The sequence below is a fragment of the Aulonocara stuartgranti genome (genome assembly GCF_965226115.1).
Source record: "Aulonocara stuartgranti genome assembly, chromosome: 8".
Lineage (NCBI taxonomy): Eukaryota > Metazoa > Chordata > Actinopteri > Cichliformes > Cichlidae > Aulonocara > Aulonocara stuartgranti.
This window is the reverse complement of record NC_138959.1, coordinates 30,691,734-30,710,475: the sequence shown is the minus strand read 5'-3', so window position 1 is coordinate 30,710,475 and position 18,742 is coordinate 30,691,734. Positions and strand designations below refer to the sequence as shown.

The following is an 18,742-nucleotide window of genomic DNA, read 5'->3' as shown; positions in this document are numbered from 1 at the left end:
TGTCCGGCAGCCTCGCCTCTGTCAGTGTAGCCCAGGGCAGCTGTGGCTACAATGTAGCTTGCAGTGTGTGAATGGGTGGATGACTGAATGTAGAGTAAAGCGCTATACGAATACAGGCCATTTACCATTTCAGCTGGACAGAGCTGCAGACACAGGAGTACCATTAAACCTGAGATGGGTTTAATGAAAGCTTTAAATACAAACTGTGGTTCACATTAACTGTCCTTTCATCCAGCACAGTTATTTTGAGTGATAACACTGATTTACTTAAGTGTGTTTGTGTCACTTGAAGGAAACTGAGATGTGAGGCTGATGACTGAAAGCTTGCTGTGAGCACTTCCTGTGGAGCAGCTCCTCTTTCAGCACTGGACTGAACGTGGACGGTCCCTGTACCCTAGGACTCTGAGCTCTTAAATCGTCTTTGTGGAATTATAAAATGGTCTGAATTTTCATTTACTGGATTTGTATGATGAAGAGGCTGAAGAAAAGAGATTAGAGGCGACAAAAACAGTGCAACTCCCTCTGTCCATTGTTTTTTCAACAATAAACATATAAACAGTTTGACCAGCTGCGTCTTTCCTGACACCAGAACACAGCCATGCTGCCTGATTACTACATACTCCTGTTTTTGATTAAAATGGTTAGGACAGAACCTTTTTTCTTTAACCATTTTAGCAATATAAGAGATATTTTGATAATTATTTTTAAATCGAAAAACTGTCTTGCAGTGCAGTGCTTGGTTTTGGACTCCGTATTTGAAACTAGCCGCTCCAATCTTAATCGTTTTGGGGATTAGAAGTTATGGTATTTGGACCAAAGTGTAAAGTACTTTGTTATCAGGTAAGGCCAGTAAGCTTGGTTAGCAAGCATAGATGTATGGGTGAAGGTTACACTCCCAATCCGACGTGGCTTCATCCAGAAGGGCTCCCGCGCTGTCATCGCTGTGGACCGGCTGTACGTGGACGGACAGCTCCACCGCGACCCCAACATCACTCCGTGGCTGTATTAACCTCACACCAGATAAGAATCAGCTGCACCATTTCCCTATCCACTCACACTAACTTGCATTAACATCTGTTTAACTTACCGGTATCAAATCGCATCTTAAAGTGTGATTTCATAGCAGAATTAACACCGTCACTCTCCGTCAGTGATTTAATTGGAATGTTTACGTTTTGTTTCTGGTTTTTTTTTCTTCTCGTTTTTTTTCCCCTCTCTTTTCCCCCTCTTGGTTTTATGCTGCTCACCCCTGTCCTTGGTTTCTTTCTTTATTCCTTTCACTGCCTCGATCACCTGCTTCGACACTCATCCACAAACATCCTTTATTTCGACACATACGCACCATGCGCTCAACGGCAGCACATTTACATCAGTCAGACAGCGCACACAGTCATATAAGATACACACACACTTAAGCCAAGCCTACTCATATTAGTAACTATGCATACACATAGTCAGACTCAGGGAGCATCTCGCCACACATTTTTTCTCTCTCCTTCTCTTTATTTATGAACAAGTGACGTATTCTCTCCACCTGTCTAAGCGACGCACACAGCATACATCCCTAGTTATACACAAACATCTATGGGTACACTGAGGTTCATTACATGGAATATAAATGGAGCTGGCTCCAGAGAAAAGAGGTTAAAAATATTTAACCAACTCAAAAAACTACAGGCAGATGTTGTCCTTTTACAAGAGACCCACAGACCTCTTAGAGGTTCGAATGAACTTAAAACACCTGAGTTTCCCAATATGTTCTCAGCTTGTTATAATTCTAGACAAAGGGGAGCAGCAATTTTAATACATAAAAATATTAATTTCACAGTACTCGATACAGTTATAGATCCAGAGGGCAGATTCTTAATCATTAAACTATCTATACTTGATAAAAAGCTATGTATTGCAAGTGTATATGGTCCAGATGTTGATGATCCCTCATTCTTTCACGGTTTTTTCAGTGCACTCTCTGAACACTTAGATGGCACACTTGTTCTTGGAGGCGACCTCAACCTTGGACTAAATGAAGACATGGATAGGCTCAATACAGCGGGAACTCAGCGTAATTGGCAGTCCACAAATATAATCAAACAGTATATGAGCGACTTTGGTCTTTGCGATGCATGGCGCTCCCTTCACCCCACCAGTAAGGAATATACTTTTTTCTCACATGTCCATCACTCCTACTCTCGTCTGGATTATTTTTTGGTCAGCAGCTCACTGCTGTGTGACATTTCAGACACTGAGATTCACCCTATAGCTGTCAGCGATCATGGTCCTGTATCTTTAACACTAATGCACAAGAATAATACTACACCAAGAAAAAACTGGAGATTTAATATATCACTACTTAAAGATGAAGACTTTATTAAATATTTTAAAAAAGAGTGGACTTCATATTTAGACTATAATGACACTCCCGGAACATCTGCTTCTGTTCTATGGGAAGCAGGGAAAGCTGTGATGAGAGGTAAAATAATTTCTTTCTCATCACAAAAAAAGAAAAAAGAAAACAAAAATATTCAGGAATTAGAAAAAAACATCAAATCACTAGAAGAAGCCTACGCGTCCCACCAAGATCAGGAAACACTGAACAAAATACGCAAAACAAAACTAGAATTAAATGAGATAATTAATAAAAAAACAAAATTCTTAGTACAAAGACTACACCTACAAAATTATGAACATGGTAATAAATCCGGTCAATTTCTAGCAAACCAGCTAAAAATAAATAAAGAAAAAACAACTATATGTGCTGTTCAAGATTCATCTGGGAACACATTATATGAACCGATACAAATAAACAACATTTTCAGGGATTTCTATAAAACGTTGTATTCACCACAAATAAACCCATCTAAAAAAGAAATTGATCAGTTTTTGGACAACATAACTCTTCCAAAATTATTGGACACTCAAGCAATGGCACTGGATTCACCACTGACACCAGGTGAACTCCAGGAAGCCCTGATAAGTATGCACAATAATAAGGCTCCAGGTCCAGACGAGAGAGATACTCCCATACAGCTTATGACAAAATTTAATCCGAAGTGATTGATGGCCCTAATCATGACCTTTTGACCTCCCCCCCGGAAGTGTGTAATGAGCGTGACGAATTGCATCCGGAGAAGGGGGGGGGGGGTGAACCCCGGAAGCGCGCCATCTGTTGTTGGGAAAAAAAAGTTTTTAGAGGGAGGGACTGCAGCAGGGGAGGAGAATAAAAAGCAGAGAGGAGGCGTCACAATTTCTAAGGCACAGACACACACAAGATGGATCCTTTCATTCTGCAGCCCAGCAGCGCTCCTGTTTACTTGGACGGCGAAGAAATCTGCTCTCCCTCCGAACCCTCGAGCATGGGGGGCAGCAGCTGATTCTGTGGTGTATAGAGAGACAGAGCGGATGTAATTTTAGTTTCTTAAGCTGCACCGGCGTTTGTAATGGAAATAAAGAGTGACTTCCTGTAGAGATTTCAATAGTATTTTATTTTCCTATAATACAGACGCTGTAAAAAACCTTTAAGATACACCATAGCTTGTGATGAAAAGAAGAACTTTCTATCCGCTTGTAACCTACAGGCTGCCTACCCTATATGTGTAAAAAATGAATAAATATCCCTTAGTGAATACTACTTTTCCTTTTGAGAGACTGAAAAACAAACCATAATTGCCGTGACAGGCGATCTTGTTTCACACACACACACACACACACACCGCGGGTCAAAGAGGAGTGAGATGACTTCCTGTAGAGAACCGTTTCTTTCAATAGTAATTTTATTTTCCTATAATACAGACGCAGTAAAAAACCTTTAAGATACACCATAGCTTATGATGAAAAGAAGAACTTTCTATCCACTTGTAACCTACAGGCTGCCTACCCTATATGTGTAAAAAATTGAATAAATATCCCTTAGTGAATACTACTTTTCCTTTTGAGAGTCCTTTTTACAAGAGACTGAAAAAACAAACCATAATTGCCGTGACAGGCGATCTTGTTTCACGCACACACGCACACACCGCGGGTCAAGGAGGAATGAGACAGCGGAAGAGTTTTTTTCTTCATTACTTTTACAATGGGTTTTCTCAGTAGACAGAAAATGATGATGCTGAGGAGTCAACAGCCGATATTATCATTGCTTGTAACCCGGTAAATAATTTCGTACATCTCCCAATAAAATAAGTCTTAGTGGAAAAAAGCTCATATTCGAATAAGTTTATTAAAGCACCCCCCCTCTGTGGGAAAGAGTTTTTTTTCTCAGAGTCAAGTTTAAACCATGAGGAGAGTTTTGTCAACAGGAGACGGGTTTTGTCCATTTGGTAAAAGAAATATCCGCCTCAAAGTCGTATTTTACCGTTGCAGAATATGGAAAACAGACGGCGTTCGCAAGAAGGCAATCAAAAAAAAAAAAAAAAAAGGAAATATTGGATACCTCCAACTCTCCCGACTGCACACACACACACACACACACACACACGCTTGCATAGATAAACTCTGAATATAGTAGTGGGACTTCAGCTGTTTATGTAACTTACTATCTTAAGACTTTTGTGTCTACAATAATTAGTTTCCTTGGAACCAGATCCCTACCTGTTAATAATTCTCCACTGTACCCATGGTTCAGAAAATTACAGTCAGCCTGCCAGGGACACGTCACTCAGAGATAGCTGTCAATGTGGGATTTTTTTCTCCCCTTTTGTCCAGTTAAAGCTGCCTTTCATTCTTCAACACAGCTTAAACTCTAATAGGTAAGCTTTCTTGTAATTTCTTAGTTCTGCAGGCTTCTTGAAAGACATCCGAGACTCTTCTTTGGATGCTGGCTGCCTTTTGTTTTGTTTTCTGTCAAGATGATCCCACACCGCTTCGATTATCTTGAGGTTCGAACCCTGGAGAGATCAATCCATGACTGATGCGTTGTTTCATCCAGGCATACTTTGACTACATTGCGATCATTGTCGTACTGAAAAATGAAGTTGAAGCCAATCAGACACTACGTGGTATTACATGGTCGATCAAAATCTGGTGGAACTTTTCTACATTCATAATTTGATTAATTTGGATAAGAGCTCCAACAACACTGGCTGAAATCCAGCCTCAAAGCACGGTAGAGTATCCACGCTGTGTTAAAGACGGCTATAGACATTCACTGTTGTATCTCTCTTCGGACCTCTTCCGTGCATATTTCAAATTTGGATTCATTACTCCATAAGACATATTACAGCTGATTTCTTTTTCCAGTCAATTTCTTGTGTAATTTGGCACACCTCAGCCTTATTTTTCTCTGTTCTCCTTCCTTAAGAATGGCTTATTAACAGTCACCCTTCCAACTCAGATAACTTTTGATGAGGTTTCATGAAATGTTTACAGCACTTGAGTTACTCGCCACGGCCATCCTAAATGCTAAAAACACTAAACTTGAATTCTAAATTACGTAATTAACGTTAACCAGAAAAAACAAGCCAAAGTCGAAATGTTGCTGAGCTGACCTGTGGTATGCTATGTCTTCTAAAGCACGTATAATGTAAACAGAACTGGTCTTTGCACAGAAGCCTGTGGAGCTTCATAATTAACCTCAGTGTGTGAAGAGGACTCTCCATTTAATAATAGCTGTAATAAAATGTTATGGCCGACGGTGTTAAACGCTGCACTTGGGTCTAGCAGGGAAGATTTCAACTTTTCAATATGAATGAAGGCTGCAAACTGATTAGATTAATGTCTGATGATCTTTTCCGTGCTTCTTCAAGTTTGTAACACCGAACATATTAAAGGATGATGTAAGGCTCACAGGAAGAGTTTAATTAGACACACACATTTACTATTTTTCTTTATACTCTTTCTTTCTTGACATGTTTAATATGATTACTATCAGAGGAGAAAATGAACCTTGTGTAGTCTAAAAACTTTTTTATTTAATCAAACTGTAATGTTGTTGAACTCTGACGGACGTGTCTTTTAATCTTGTCAACAAATCCTTAATCATCTAAATCTGTCATTTATCATCTTGTAAAATGTTCCCTCTGCTTCTGTTGCACATCTCCCCCCGACACTCTCTGCTTCACCAGCCCTGTGCAGCTGGTTCAACCCCTGCCTGCCTCCTTAAACTGGGGTGTTTAAATCTCTTTACCTCTGTTGTGAACTTCACACAAAGTTTGTGGTAACAAAATCAAACTGACGAGGATCTCGTTTGAAAAACACACACACTCACGAGACAAAATAAAAACAGACTGCTCAAAGCAAAAGCAGAGCCCTCACAGCTGGTAGTACAAAACACAGTGACAATGTGTATATTAGATACCCTCAGTGCCAAAAGCATAAATATGAAAAAATGTGATCACCAAGAATATCCTAAAAACGGCGTTGAGGTGCGTGTTACAGTAAAGAAAAAAAAAAGTAGCCAAATTTTCATCGGAAAATGTTGAATTTTAGTAAAAACAATGCTCTGTAGTTTGATACTGTCGTTACAGACAAAGCAGATGTTTAAAGCCTTTGGACGCACATTTGAAACGCACTCATTCTCCTTATCAGCTGGAAACATTAAAGCCGTAAAATGACTTTTTCAAACCGATAAAAACTATTGAACAGCAGCAATGTTGAGCCTGTTCCAAAATTTGAATGTACATGTGTTGAAGGTGCGGGTCTTGTTGAATTATTAAACATACATTCTTTAATTTTTCGAGCCACAAAAACAACAACTTTTAATTTTCTTCTGCTTGAGTCTCGGCCTCGGGTAGCTCTACTTATCATTGCTCAGTCAGTTGTCTGTTTGTGCTACTTTTTTTCAAGGAGCAGTGGATTATTGGTAAGGGTGACTTTATGTGTTTAGTTACTTAAGTGGAAGTACTGTGGATAGTTTTACCTTACATACATAGATCTACCAGTACAGCTTCTGAGGTATCTGTTTACAAAATGTTATAATCTATTCAAAGGTTCTTTGCAATTTTACATTGATAAACATTATCCTTAACACATTTGGCCCATATAAAGTACTATGGCCATCACACGGTCATTTAAAATTGTTTAAATAACTCGTGTCTTAAGTCCTTCCATCAAACAGAAAATTAAAAAAAAAAAAAAACATGGTTCACTTTTACATCACAAAATGTTAGAAATATAAGTCGCTCATAACAAACTGAAAGGTTGGGAGTTTAAAATGCAAACCAATGGAAGCAGAAGTAGAAGACTATAATGTCACAGAGCACACGGTGTCTATTATTGTGTAGACATGTATAAATAAGAGCTTAATAAAGACGCTTAATTTCTTAAGAAATAAACAGGTGGAGTGATCTTTATCAAAAGTGGATGTTGCATCTGTGGCTAAACCACTGTACCCAAAAAAAACTTTAAAAATCTACTGTGTGTGAGTCTGTGTAAGTAAAGCTTGCCCTTCACACCTGCGTGTAATAAACCATTTGTTGGGGGTTGTGGATTTGCCACCTCAGCATTGTGAAAGTGGGGAAACATGTTTCTGGCTGTGCATAAGACACACACACACACACACACACACACACACACAAGAACAACACAGAGAAGAAGAAGAGGGGGTCGTTTTACTACACATCATAAAAACGCAATCATTCATCTTCCAACTGTATCTTTCTGTTCTGGCTTTAGAATCATAGGTTGTTTACTGAGCCGTACTTTGGGAGTCATACTATTGTGATACTGGGGAGAAAAGGGTAAGGTTTGATAGACTAAACCCTTACACACACACATAACTTGAAAAACCTAAAGAGTGTGTGAGACTGCTAGCTGTGTTGTTCAGCATTAAACTCATCTACAAATGTGTTAGTAAAGAGCGACTTGTACTTCTGTCCCATTAAGCAACGGTTTAACAAATTTCACTGCAAACTATAAAAGGAATCTGGATTTATATAGAACATAGTAGTGATGGATTAAGTGCAGGAAACACTAGTATAAGGTGTCTATTGAACAAATCTCCTTCAGCGTTCAAAATGACCAAAGTGAGGCCTACAGGCGTTTCTCTCGATTGGTTGTGTTCAGGGAAAAAGCAGCTAAATACACTGAGACTGCTCCACATTGTTAGTGAGTTAACTCTGGATATCTGTAGGTTTTGTCAAACTTGGAGTGAACAAAAGCAGAAAAACAGTAAAAGATGCAGACAGTGAAAGTCTGGTTTATTTCATGAACACAATGAAACATTTTACAGTCCACAGAGCAAAGTAGCATACATGATAAATAGATACACATAACATGAGAAGTAAAACTCATCGTCTTACCACATGTTATATTCCGTAAACTTAAAATAACCACAGAAATTAGAGTTTAGTGTTTTAAGTCATCTATTAAAAAACATGAGTCAACATTACTGAAGTGACACTTTAACGATGCGTCTTATCACCGTGTTTATGATGATAAAACATGTTCTCTCGTTAGTAGATGTCAGCGCTGTCACTTGTCATGAAAATGTCCAGAGCCAGGGTTCCTCTTCAATTACCATTGATCATTAATAGGGTCACAAAAGATTTGTCACATTATCCCCATAAACAAAATGCTTTTATAGAAATCATTGTGATACAAATATTTAGATTCTTGATTCACAATGTGCACGAACTCAAAATCTTTAGAGGTTCATATTTATAAAGTATCGCAAATAATACATTTATACCATTGTATGAGCTACACTTCTTGTAAAAAACTGATTGAAAAAAGCTCCTGTCATGACCTTCCTTCTGTGAGGACACACACACAGAGAGAGAGAGGGGGAAGATCATTAGGATTGGAGGCGTTTTTGGATTTTCACTTATTGTTGGCTTTACAGTCACATAAAATTCATTCCAATTTTTTTTGCCTTTGCTTCAATTAAGGTGTTTCTTTAAATCTACAGCAGCTTCCTTTTCAAAAAGTTTACTGACATAGTAAGGAAGTAGCTAGGGAACTCAGTAAGTATGAGCAACAACAGCTTAGGGACTGTTTCTACAATAAAGAGGAATTCATCATCATCTGCAGTTCATCAAAAAAAAAAAGCGCCATTAAAAACAATTCAGCAGATCCTCAAAGTATGGATACAATCTGTTTTCAGCTGTAGAGGTACGCTTCATGTACTTATCAACATGCAGTTTAGAGGCTTGCATTAGAGTGCTTTGGTACTTGGGCCTCTTTTATTTTATTCCCACTTTTAAAGAAGGTAGAAGATGATCTGGCTAGATGGAAATGTCTACCCATATTCAATTCAATTCAATTCAATTTTATTTATATAGCGCCAAATCACAACAAAAGTCGCCTCAAGGCGCTTCATAGATACAGAGAAAAACCCAACAATCATATGACCCCCTATGAGCAAGCACTTTGGCGACAGTGGGAAGGAAAAACTCCCTTTTAACAGGAAGAAACCTCCGGCAGAACCAGGCTCAGGGAGGGGCGGCCATCTGCTGCGACCGGTTGGGGTGAGAGAAGGAAGACAGGATAAAGACATGCTGTGGAAGAGAGACAGAGGTTAATAACAGATATGATTCAATGCAGAGAGGTCTGTTAATACATAGTGAGTGAGAAAGGTGACTGGAAAGGAAAAACTCAGTGCATCATGGGAATCCCCCGGCAGCCTACATCTATTGCAGCATAACAAAGGGAGGATTCAGGGTCACCTGGTCCAGCCCTAACTATATGCTTTAGAAAAAAGGAAAGTTTTAAGCCTAATCTTGAAAGTAGAGATAGTGTCTGTCTCCTGAATCCAAACTGGAAGCTGGTTCCACAGAAGAGGGGCCTGAAAACTGAAGGCTCTCCCTCCCATTCTACTTTTAAATACTCTAGGAACAACAAGTAGGCCTGCAGAGCGAGAGCGGAGCGCTCTAATAGGGTGATATGGTACTACAAGGTCATTAAGATAAGATGGGGCCTGATTATTTAAGAGCTTGTATGTGAGGAGCAGGATTTTGAATTCAATTCTGGATTTAACAGGAAGCCAATGAAGGGAAGCCAAAACAGGAGAAATATGCTCTCTCTTTCTAGTCCCTGTCAGGACTCTTGCTGCAGCATTTTGGATTAGCTGAAGGCTTTTCAGTGAGTTTTTTGGACATCCTGATAATAATGAATTACAGTAGTCCAGCCTGGAAGTAATAAATGCATGAACTAGTTTTTCAGCGTCACTCTGAGACAGGATATTTCTAATTTTAGAGATGTTGCACAAATGGAAGAAAGCAGTCTTACATATTTGTTTAATATGTGCGTTGAAGGACATGTCCTGGTCAAAAATGACTCCAAGGTTCCTCACCGCGTTACTGGAGGCCAAGGTAATGCCATCCAGAGTAAGAATCTGCTTAGATACCATATTTCTAAGATTTTCAGGGCCGAGTACAATAACCTCAGTTTTATCTGAATTAAGAAGCAGAAAGTTAGCGGCCATCCAGGTCTTTATGTCTTTAAGACATTCCTGCAGTTTAACTAATTGGTGTGTGTTATCTGGCTTCATGGACAGATAGAGCTGGGTGTCATCTGCATAGCAGTGAAAATGTATGCTATGTCTTCTAATGATACTGCCTAAGGGAAGCATGTATAATGTAAACAGAATTGGTCCTAGCACTGAACCCTGTGGAACTCCATAATTAACCTCAGTGTGTGAAGAGGACTCTCCATTTACATGCACGAATTGGAGTCTATTAGATAGATATGATACAAACCACTGCAGCGCAGTACTTGTAATACCTACAGCATGTTCTAATCGCTCTAATAGGATATTATGATCAACAGTATCGAACGCTGCACTGAGGTCTAGCAGGACAAGCACAGAGATGAGTCCACTGTCAGAGGCCATAAGAAGATCATTTGTAACCTTCACTAAAGCTGTTTCTGTGCTGTGCTGAGCTCTGAAACCTGACTGAAACTCTTCAAATAAACCATTCCTCTGCAGATGATCTGTTAGCTGTTTGACAACTACTCTTTCAAGGATTTTTGATATGAAAGGAAGGTTGGAGATTGGCCTATAATTAGCTAAGACTGCTGGGTCTAGAGATGGCTTTTTGAGTAAAGGTTTAACTACAGCCAGCTTGAAGGCCTGTGGTACATAGCCGATTATTAGAGATAGGTTGATCATATTTAAGATCGAAGAATTAATTAATGGCAGGACTTCTTTGAGCAGTTTTGTAGGAATGGGGTCTAAAAGACACGTTGATGGTTTGGAGGAAGTAATTATTGAAGTTAACTCAGAAAGATCAATTGGAGAAAAAGAGTCTAACTTAATATCAATGGTACTAAGAGTAACTGTAGATAATATTACATCTGTGGGATGATTATTGGTAATTTTTTCTCTAATGATAAAAATTTTATTTGTGAAGAAGTTCATGAAGTCATTACTAGTTAACGTTAAAGGGATGGTTGGCTCAAAAGAGCTCTGACTTTTTGTCAGCCTGGCTACAGAGCTGAAGAGAAACCTGGGGTTGTTCTTATTTTCTTCAATCAGTGATGAATAGTAAGATGTTCTGGCTTTGCGGAGGGCTTTCTTATAAAGCAGCAAACTATTTCTCCAGGCTAAATGATGATCCTCTAGATTTGTGACACGCCATTTCCTCTCCAGATTACGAGTCATCTGCTTTAGGGTACGTGTTTCAGAATTATACCACGGAGTCAGGTACTTCTGATTTGAGGCCTTAGTTTTCACAGGAGCTACAGTATCCAGAGTCGTACGTAGTGAGGAGGTGAAATTATTAACAAGATGATCGACCTCTGTTGGGGTAGCGTTCAGATAGCTGCTCTGCTCTGTGTTGGTACAGGGCATTGGAGATGATAACAGTGGGTGGATTATATTCTTAAACTTAGTTACAGTGCTTTCAGAAAGACATCTACTTTGATAAAGTCTACTCTTCACCGCTGTGTAATCAATTATTGTAAAAGTAAATGTTATCAGGAAATGATCAGACAGGAGAGGGTTTTCAGGAAACACTGTTAAATGTTCAGGTTCGATGCCATATGTTAAAACAAGATCTAGAGTGTGATTAAAGTGGTGGGTGGGTTCTTTTACATTTTGAGAGAAACCAATTGAGTCTAATAACAGATTAAATGCCATGTTGAGGCTGTCATTTTTAGCATCTACATGGATGTTAAAATCACCCACAATAATTATTTTATCTGAGCTCAGAACTAAATTAGATATAAAGTCTGAGAAATCAGACAGAAACTCTGTGTAAGGCCCAGGTGGACGATAGATGATAACAAGTAAGACTGGTTTCTGAGTTTCACAGCTGGGGTGGACAATGTTAAGCATCAGGCTTTCAAATGAATTAAAAGTCTGTCTTGGTCTTTCATTAATTAATAGGCTGGTGTGAAAAATTGCTGCCACACCTCCCCCTCGGCCTGTGCTTCGAGATTTCTGGTAGTTAGAATGGCTCGGGGGTGTTGATTCATTTAAACTAACATAATCATCCTGCTGCAACCAGGTTTCTGTAAGGCAGAGTAAATCAATTTGTTGATCAATTATTAAGTCATGTACTAACAGAGACTTGGAGGAGAGAGACCTAATATTTAATAATCCACATTTCACTGTTTTACTCTTTGGTTCAGATGTGGATACTGTATTGTTCTTTCTTTGTAATTGTTTATGTTTAAGTTGTTTGTTGCTGGTTTTTAGTTTGTTTTTTGTCTGTTTGGGAGCTGACACAATCTCTATGGAGATGGGTTTTTGGGGGGGTAGCAGGAGGAGAGAAGCTGCAGAGAAGCGTGTAAGACTGCAACTCTGCTTCCTGGTCCCAACTCTGGATAGTCAAATTTTGGGGGGTTTAATAAATTTGTCCATATTTCTAGAAATGAGAGCTGCTCCATCCAAAGTGGGATGGATGCCGTCTCTCCTAACAAGACCAGGTTTCCTCCAGAAGGTTTGCCAATTATCTATGAAGCCCACATCGTTTCTGGGACACCACTCAGACAGCCAGCAATTTAAGGAGAACATGCGGCTAAACATGTCACTCCTGGTCTGATTGGGGAGGGGACCAGAGAAAACTACAGAGTCCGACATTGTTTTGGCAAAGTTGCACACCGATTCAATATTGATTTTAGTGACCTCCGATTGGCGTAACAGGGTGTCATTACTGCCGACGTGAATTATGATTTTACTGAATTTACGTTTACCCTTAGCCAGCAGTTTTAAATTTCCTTCAATGTCGCCTGCTCTGGCCCCTGGAAGACAATTGACTATGGTTGCCGGTGTCTCTAGCTTCACATGTCTGAGAACAGAATCGCCAATTACCAGAGTTTGACCCCCGGCGGGTGTGTCGCCGAGTGGGGAAAAACGGTTAGACACATGAACGGGTTGGTGGTGTACCTGGGGCTTCTGTTTAGGACTATGCTTCCTCCTCACCGTGACCCAGCCTCCCTGATTCCCCAGCTGCTTGGGACCTGCCGGGGAACAGCTAGCGGGGCCTACGCTATTTTCGCTATTTTCTATTTTCTACAACGTCCAGAGCCTTCAGAAACTCGGGGCGGACCTCATCAACAGCAGGGGCTCTGCCACCAAGGAGTTGTTTAACTGCCTCAGTGACCTCGCCCCCGGAAATTGGCGGGTCATTCCCCTCATCCCCAGACTCTGCTTCCTCCTCGGAAGACGTGTCAGTGGGATTAAGGAGGTCCTCGAAGTATTCCTTCCACCGCCTGACAATTTTCTCAGTCGACGTCAGCAGCGCTCCGCCAGCACTATACACAGTGCAGGTAGAGCACCGCTTTCCCCTCCTGAGACGCCTGGCGGTTTGCCAGAATCTCTTCGAGGCAGTCCGAAAGTCTTTTTCCATGGCCTCTCCGAACTCCTCCCACACCCGAGTTTTTGCTTCAGCCACTGCCCGAGCCGCATTCCGCTTGGCCTGTCGATACCTGTCGGCTGCCTCCGGAGTCCCACAGGCTAACCAAGCCCGATAGGACTCCTTCTTCAGCCTGGTGGCTCCCTTCACCTCTGGTGTCCACCATTTGGTTCGGGGATTACCACCACGGCAGGCACCAACCACCTTGCGGCCGCAGCTCAATGCTGCAGCTTCGGCAATGGAGACGCTGAACATGGTCCATTCGGACTCAATGTCCCCAGTCTCCCTCGGAATGCTGTTGAAGCTCTGCCGGAGGTGTGCGTTGAAGATCTCGCGGACTGGGGCCTCTGCTAGACGTTCCCAGCACACCCTCACTACGCGTTTAGGTGCACCAGGTCTGTCCAGCGTCCTCCCCCGCCACCTGATCCAACTCACCACCAGGTGGTGATCAGTTGACAGCTCAGCCCCTCTCTTTACCCGAGTGTCCAGAACATATGGTCGGAGGTCTGCTGATACGATTACAAAATCGATCATCGACCTACGGCCTAGAGCGTCCTGGTGCCACGTGCACTTATGGACACTCTTATGTTCGAACAGGGTGTTCGTTATGGCCAAACTGTGATTAGCACAGAAATCCAATAATAAAGCACCGCTCGGGTTCAGATCAGGGAGGCCGTTCCTCCCAATCACGCCCCTCCAGGTCTCGCTGTCGTTGCCCACGTGAGCATTGAAGTCTCCCAGCAGGACAACAGAGTCTCCAGGTGGAGCACCCTCCAGTACCCCCCCCCAGGGACTCTAAGAAGGCTGGGTACTCCGAACTGCCACTCGGCGCATAAGCGCAGATGACAGTCAGGACCCGTTCCCCGACCCTAAGGCGCAGGGAACAAACCCTCTCGTCCACCGGGAAAAAACCCCAACGTACCGGCAGCAAGCCGAGGGGATATTAGAATACCCACCCCAGCCCGCTGCCTCTCACCAGGGGCAACTCCAGACTGAGACAGAGTCCAGCCCCTCTCCAGGAGACTGGTTCCAGAGCCCAAGCCATGCGTAGAGGTGAGCCCGACTATATCTAGCCGGTACCTCTCAACCTCACGCACTAACTCAGGCTCCTTCCCCACCAGAGAGGTGACATTCCATGTCCCTATTGCCAGTCTTGGCAGCCGGGGGTCAGTCCGCCAGGGCCTCCGCTCCTGGCCGCCACCCGGCACATAATGCACCCGACCCCTATGGCACCTCCTGCGGGTGGTGGGCCTGCGGGAGGATGGGCCCATGTCTCCTCTTCGGGCTGTGCCCGGCCGGGCCCCATGGACTAAGGCCCGGCCACCAGACGCTCACCCTCGGGCACCCTCCTCGGGCCTGGCTCCAGGGCGGGGCCCTGGTAACCCTATCCCGGGCAAGGTAAACTGTTCCCTCGGTGTCCTTTTCATAAGGGTCTTATGAATCGCTCTTTGTCTGGTCCCTCACCCAGGGCCAGTTTGCCATGGGAGACCCTACCAGGGGGCAAAAGCCCCCAGACAACATAGCCCCTGGGATCCCTGGGACACACAAACCCCTCCACCACGATAAGGTAGCGATTCAAGGAGGAGTAAAAATAATCTTAATTCTAACCAATATAGAAATTATCTATTAGATTACATTAGTCTTGATACAGCCTCTGCCACCACATCAGATCAATTGCTCTGGGCTCCTTTGATCAGCTCCATCACCTAGTGGGGGTGGGGGGTCATAGTTTGGTCCCGCCTTCACTGTTGTGATTGGTGTGGGGGTAGGGACAGCCTTAGGGCGTCGGGGGGTTCCCCGGAGGCATCTTCCTTGGGGGGCTCAACCCGGAGTAGCGGTCATGTCCGGTTAGGGGCTCTGTTGGCTCTCAGGTGACTGTTTCCTCGCGGCTGCGTGCAGCGGGGCTAGGGGAGGGTCTGTGCTGACGGACGTGGGTTACTGACCTGGTAGCCTGGCTGCCCCTGGGTGGGTCCGGGATGGGTGTGAGGTTCTGGGGGCACTCCGTCTCTGGGCTGGGGCCCGGGCCTCGGGGGCTTGGGTCCTGGTTGGTGTGTTGCCGGGGTTGTGGGCAGGTGGGTGCATGGGGGCCCAGCCCTGGAGCAGGGTGCCGCCGGTGCATCGAGCCACCTGGGGGGCTCTTCAACTGGTGGGGGAGATTGTCACATCTTGCAGGAGCTTTCCTCTCTTCAGGAGCTCTCTCTGCAGGAGGGGGAGATACAGGAGAGGTGGAGGAAGATCTCAGCCTGGGTGTTTTTTGTCTTATGTAGTCTGGAAGATGAGTGGATGGTGGGGTGGGTGAAGTTTTCTCTGTGGTGGGGTTGGGTGGACTGCCCCGGTCTGGATGGGCCTGGGCCCCCTTTCCCTGGCGGGTCGCGGAGTATGGGGGTGCCTACTGGGGTCAGCGGGGGAGCTGGCCATGGGGACCATGAAGTAGCGGGTGAAAAAAACCTGCTTCGTGGTCCCCAGTGTCTACCTCGCGTATGGCTCCCTTTGCTAGAGGTGTTACCAGTTTTTCCCTGCTGGGGTCGGGAGGGGGCTAGGTGGCCTGGCTCAAAGAGATGTCAGGAGGGAGGGGGGCAGCTGGAGGATGGCTAAGCCTTGGCTCCACGTCCTCCCCGCCTCCCTTGTTCGCGGCCACCGCATCTATCAAAGCCTTCAGCTGGGGCTTGAGATCTCCAGGGCCCCAAGCTGGAGCTAGGGCAGCATCTATGAAGCTCAGGGCCTCCCCACTCTGGCCGAATGCCTGTGCAAGCCCTGTGACATTTCCTGAGCAGCATGGCGATTGTCTGTAGCTTGCTGCAGGAGCTGGGTCGCCACTGGTCTGAATATGGCTGTAGGGTCAACCGGCTGCCTCATCAGGTAGTCCCGGTTGTCCTGCCAGAGCCAGGACTGTGACAGCCAGAGGTGGTGGCGTGCCATCCAGAATGAGGCTAAGGAGCAGCCGGTAGCTATGGTTTGATCTTTCATGAGCGAGGATACAGTATGTGCGAGGTAGCAGCCACCAGCTCCCCTGCACTTTCTGGGTCCCCAGGACTCGCTTGCAACTGACGAGCCAAGTGCCGCAAGTGGAGCGACAAGATGGCCGTCGTGTTGGATAGACAAGCCTGGGTCACCATGGCCCTGTGTAGTTCAGCCAACAGGGAGTCCATCACCCTCACGTCCCTTTTAGGACATGCAGCCCTCCCCAGGAGGAAGCCCTAGGGGGGTGACCAGAGGCAGATCCAATAGTGGCAGGGGGGCCCACAGGCAATCTGCTCTCAGCCATGCATGGCAGCAAACCGTCTGCAGGAAGGGGACCATCAGTGCAGGGCGGTAGGAGCCTCGACTGCCTGCAATATTTTTTTCGTACCTCTGACCTGTGTTCCCAATGTTATGTTTATGTATTCTATGTATAGTTGGAAGGGGTGCTCATGGTAGCGCCGGATCGTCTGGCAGCTAGAGCAGGGCGATATGGCCAAAAATATTTATCACGATATATATTTGAAAATTTGCGATAACGATATAACAGACGATATAATTGATGCGAGACAAAATACAACTCCACAACATTACTAGCGCAAAAAGACAACCTTCCATTTATTTTCACTTAAACAAGAAGCTGGTTTTTATGTACATTAAAGCTTTATAAAAATGTAACAGTGCAAATGCAAATTCCTTGCTGAAAGTTTAACCAAAAGGCATTTCCAGTAGAAATGGGCTGACATATCCTGAGCATAACCATGTATAATATCCACTGAAGTTAAAAAGAGGTGCTTTGCAACATTAAACTGCAGTGTGCAGTACGTATTTTTTGGACCATAAGGTGCACGGGATTATATGGCACATTAAGCGAAACAAAGCAGTCAGATAAATCAAACTTTATTAAACTCATTCTTCTTGCTTCCTCCACTTCTGTACCATTGTTTCATTAATGTTGAATTCTCTGGCAGCTGCTCTATTCCCATGTTGTTGCAGTATATTAATGACTAACCTCGTATTGTGGATGGATTATCTCAGTTGTTCTCCTGACTGAAGTTTGGTCCGTTTACAGCATCCTGCCATGCGATTGCATTTGTCTCTAACCATGAAGAACTTTCACGTTAACTTTTATAAGTGGAAAAGTGTTAGTGTTCATCCTCCAGCTTCACTGTTTATGCTAACATAGCTGTGTCGCTAGCGATCACGTAGCACATCATTATATACCAGCTAGCCCAACTTCAGTAACCCTACAAATGTCACTGCTGTTTAGTTTCCTGTCTTCATTTATGTTGGAAGTGATAGCAGAGCTGTACGTTTGATTTTTTTTCAGAAATCTCTCAGTCAGAACATGCTATATCATGCTTAGGTAACTAGCGAAACTAGCGAGCTAACTTCCGCTAGCTTCCTGCTAACTTCTAACTCCGTTAAATGTAATAACTTTTGTTTTCATGGATGCCTGGAAGTTAAACTTTATAGTTACACCTGGTAAAGCAGCAATGCTGATCGTTTTATTAAAGATGAAAGAATTTAGACAGTTTTTAACTCTAAGTGATGCTGCAGTGTTGTTTGACCTGAAACATACGGAGTTTAGGACCCAGATTACTCCCAGATTTAAGAGCATCTTAGTCCGACAAATACGACAATAACAACGGCCGCTTGCATGTTCTGCAAAAAAATGTGCTTTGTTGTGTATCTGACGGACAAACACCAAACCAGTTCCACATCACGGAAGTTGCACCATTTTTACAAACCAATTCTGGTTCATCAGTTTCACTCAACAATCGGCCATGTGCGTATGAAAACAAAGGCACTGCGCATGCGCGTTTTACTCCCATTCTATCGCGATATTTCATTTTCCTATCGTTGCCTAACATTATACCGGTATTACCGTGAACGGTATAATATGGCCCAGCCCTACTGGCAGCATTAAAACAATTTCCCTTGGGATAAATAAAGTATTATCAATCAGTCATACCTGGTCTTCGCCTTCGATGCCTGTCCCCTCCCGGGGCAGATGGCGGTCGACTGGACCAGCGCAGACATGCTTGTCTACA

General features: G+C 43.5%; 1 protein-coding gene across 1 annotated transcript in view; it reads left to right on the top strand.

The window, feature by feature from the left end:
- Nucleotides 1–12,674: 12,674 nt before the first annotated feature.
- Nucleotides 12,675–18,742, top strand: part of LOC309713046 (uncharacterized protein) — a gene marked incomplete at its 3' end in the record, with an annotated part of 462,222 nt that continues 456,154 nt past the window's right edge. Inside the window, exon 1 of the mRNA XM_082544386.1 lies at nucleotides 12,675–12,686. The remainder of the gene's footprint in view (nucleotides 12,687–18,742) is intronic.